Source organism: Mus caroli, chromosome 4, assembly GCF_900094665.2.
Source record: "Mus caroli chromosome 4, CAROLI_EIJ_v1.1, whole genome shotgun sequence".
Classification (NCBI taxonomy): Eukaryota; Metazoa; Chordata; class Mammalia; order Rodentia; family Muridae; genus Mus; species Mus caroli.
In genome coordinates this window covers 11,833,399-11,837,848 of record NC_034573.1, presented here as the reverse complement: position 1 = coordinate 11,837,848, position 4,450 = coordinate 11,833,399, and positions in this window count along the sequence as shown.

Genomic DNA, 4,450 nt, shown 5'->3' with positions numbered 1-4,450 from the left:
TTTCTACAGAGAATTTTCATAAGAGAAAAAATTCATCCTTTTTTGTGCTGGGTTGATGAGAGTCTCATAAAGATCAAACGTGTGAATACAATGGATTTGACATACTACCACAGTTTGGATAGGTGCTTCCCAAAGGTCTGTTTGTTGAGGGCTTGGTTCCTAACATATAGTAGTAGGATATGATGGATCTTTTAAGAGGTGGGACTATGGAAGGAATTCCAATAGAGTGGGAAATATACCCTTGAAAGAAACATTGGATACCCAGTTCCTTTCTGTCTTCTTCATGACACTATGAAAGGTGTAGCTTCCTCTGTTACATGCTCCATCATAATGTACTACCATGGCATAGGTTTCAGAGGACAGGCTAAAATAAACTCAAAAGAATATATTTCTCTGGACCTCCTGCAACTTTCTCCAAAACTGATCACAAAGCAAATCACAACAGATACAACAAAATTAAAATAACTCCCCTGATTCTATCAGATCAGACCCTCACTAATTAACACTGGATTTCAACAACAAAGACATCAGAAAGCTTACAAACTCAAGGAATCTGAACAAAGAAAGAGAAGCAAACATATCCAAAAAGAATAGATGGCAATGAATGATCATATTCAAAGCTGAAATCAATAAATAGAAACAAGAGAACAATGAAACAAATCAGTGAAACAAAGAGTTGGTTCTTTGAGAAAATCAATTAAGATCAACAGACTCTTTTCCAAATTAATTAAAAGGTGGAGAAAGAATATCCAAGATTGTGCCTACCCTTGTAGAGACTTGAAGAGTAGAGGAATATTGGGGGAGGGGGGTACCCTCTCAGAGGAGAAAGGGATAGGGATGTGGGAGAGTCCCTGTGAGGGGGAAACAAGGGGACATCATTTTATGTAAATAATTTAATTAATTAAAGAAAAATAATCTCAAAACTAATAAAATCAGAAATGAAAATTACAGACACCAAGAAAATTCAGAGAATTATAAGAACATACTTTAAAAACCTGTACTGCACTACTTTGGAAAATCTAAAAGAAATGGATACTTTTTGTGATAGCTACCACTTGCCAAAGTTAAATAGAACTAGGGACTGGATTTGGAGAAGAGGAAGTGAAGATCTGCACTTAGTCTACCTGCTTCCCTGTCCTACATGAATAAAAGTTTGAGGTTTTATTTTTTTAAAGACTTAATCATGCATAGTACACATTTTATGCCAGTACTGCGGAGGCAGAGGCAGGCATAATTTCTATGAGTTCAAGGCCAGCCTGGTCCACAAAGCAAGTCCCAGGATAGCCAGGGCTACACAGAGAAACCCTGTCCCTAAACAAACAAAACAAAACAAAAAATTAATTATTCACATAATTATCCTACTTGCTATGGGTTCCTGCAATGAACACTATGACTGAGCGCAGCTTATGGTGGAAAGGGTATTTTTTGCTAATTGACTACAATCCATGACCCAGAAAAGCCAGGAAAAAGGCTTTTAGGTAGGAACCTGGAAATAGGAGACTACAGGAGAACACTGCTGTGTAGCTTCCATCCAAGATTATGTTCTTTCTTATATAACCCAGGACTACTTGCCCAGGGTTGGCACCACCCACAGTGGACTAGGCCCCCATCTATCAATTAACAGTCAAGAAGATGTCCCATAGTCATGCTCACTCACCAGTGTAAGAGAGGCGATTCTTCAACTGAGGTTCCCTCTTCCAAGGTATTTGATGCTGACCACCATGATTTGCCACAACACACATAATGTCCTAAAACTAGAGCCAATTGCACTCCTGTTTTGTTTTACATATATATATATATATATATATATATATAATACATTTAATGTAAATATATATGTATATATGTGTGTATGTATATATACATTAAACATATAAATGTTTACTTCTATAGTTGGAAGCATTTCAGATTGGATATCCCTAGATTTGTTCCCTAACTTCTTAGTTTTATTCTAAGGATACTGAAATGGCTCAGCAGGTAAGAACATGATGGTTAACTTAACTGTCAACTTGTCAGTAACTAGAATCATCTGAGTCTCAACAAGGGACTTGATTTTATTGGCATGACCTGTGGGCATGTCTATGGGAGATTGTATTAATTAAGTTAATTTTGTGGGAAGTCCCAACCTAATGTGGACAATACTACTATTCCCTGATTTGGGGCCTTGGACTGTATGAGAATAGAAAAAGCTATCTGATTCCTGAGCCTATGTGGACTCATTTCTCTCTACCATTGACTGAGGGTATAATATGACCAGATACTTGAAGTTTCTGTCTTAACTTCCTTACAATGATGACCTGTAATCTGGAACTGTAAGCTAAAATAAACTTATTTCTGGCCTTTGTCATGGTGTTTTATCAACACAATAGAAATGAGATTAGTGACCTGAGTTTTATTCCCAGATCCCACCATGGAAAAAAGGAACCAACTTGTCCTCTGATCTCCATGTTTTTCCAACCGCACACCATATAAACATCATCAGTCTCCACCACTGTCATCATCATCATCATCATCATCATAATGGAAAGTTTACCCTTTTAAATAAATAAATTCTAACTCTCAGTATAATGAAGGGAGAGAAAAAAAGGAAGAAACATTTTTGAGGTCTACCATGTCAACACATTGTGGTCTGATGTTCCTTTATGAATGTAGTGTGTGGTATTTGAGAGAAAGTCAATCTAGCTATTTGCAACATATATGGTATTATGGTGTAATACACTTATGTTCTGTTGTCACTGAGCATCTTGGAATTCACTGATAGTTTTCTACATATTTTCTATATACATATTATCATCATGGGACCAGTGTTGCCATTGTCTGTATAATTTATCAATGTCCTAAACATCCTTAAGTACATTTCTTTTCACTTTACATAGTGCTAAAGTAAACTGTAGGTTCTCAATAACTTTTGTTTGGTTTTGGTTTTGGTTTTGGTTTTCAAGACATGGCTTCTTATGTTGCCCTGACTGTTTTGAAACTCCCTAGCTGTGTTAGAACTCTGAGATTTGCCTGCTTTTGCCATCAGAGTGCTGGGATTCAAGGCATATGCCACCACTCTCAGTTCTCTCAATAACTTTCTAAGATATCTGTTTCCCTGTCTTCTCCTCCTCTCTCAGAAACTTAGCAGTAAGATACTTAGCAATGTTCAATGCCCACATCCTATTATTACACTGGCTACATCTTGTACTAACAAATTGAACTTATTAACTATCATATTATGGGGCAGGAGGGGGGACTAGACATCGTCAAAGCTGAGCAAAGAGAAAACAATAGCTTCTGGTTTCAGTATTTACCATAATCAGCAGCCATACACCTTGATGACTTCTCATTTTTATCAAAGCATTTCAGGAATTTCAAATTGTTAAATGGGGACTTTTTTACTCTACCACTTTTGCCTTTAACTAGTTCTGCCTGAACACAACCCACACTGAATGGCTCAGCCTTCTGGGATGTGAGAAAGCATGCAACAGCTCTATCACATCACACGCCTCACATGGCTGTCAGCCAGGATAATCACATAACCACATACTACTGTGAGAAAGTGCTGACAGGACCAACACGAAGGGCAGGGAGCCACATGATGAGCACCGAGAAGCAGGCTGAGCACACCACACTCACTCACACTGTGTTTGCATGCCACACTTTCCCAGTGTGCCCATGGTCACTTTCCTGACTGAGCATGACACTGCTTCTACAGTTTGCTAGAATAACAGTGAGCAGGCAGAAAGCTTTCAGAGGCAAAAGACGATATTAGGAGATGGGCTGGCTTGCATGACTTTAAGCTGCTATATCTACTTCAGAATCATGAATAGCAGTGATGAGCAGGTCTCCAAATCATTTGAGCACTCTATTTTTATTGAAATAAACAACCGTTCTTGCTCATACTGTTTAACTTACTGTAACAAGCTCTGTGAAAACTGGCTGCTGTTTAGAGAATTGTCATCCTTGTCTTAGGGCTGAGTGAACTAGATCACTCAGAGGACTTTCATGGGGATTTATCCAAGACCATATGCCTACCCACAACTCTGCTCACATCTGCTCTCATGTCCTCTGCTTCCAGCTTCTGTGACCTCTCTGCCACCCCTTCTTTCTCCACACTAGTGCTGAGTGATGTAGTCTGCATTTCTCTGAGGAAAGCTCCTTTTTTTCTTTTTTCATTTTTTCTTTTTTCTTTTTCTTCTTCTTTTTTTTTTTTTTTTTGGTTCCATTACATTTCCTATTGCAGCACATTGTTCTGTCTGCTGCCCTACCACACCCTTCCCCTAACTCCTAGTAAGTGACAAAAGGAAGCAGCAAACACAGGCAAATGTCAGTCCTACTTTAAGAAGAAGAAAAGTACAGCCACAACATTTCCAGAATATCTGTCTGGTATCATTAAAACATGGTTCTCACATGCATTTGCTAGCCTCAAGAGAAGGGCATATCCTCTACAATTTGAGTATTGACCACG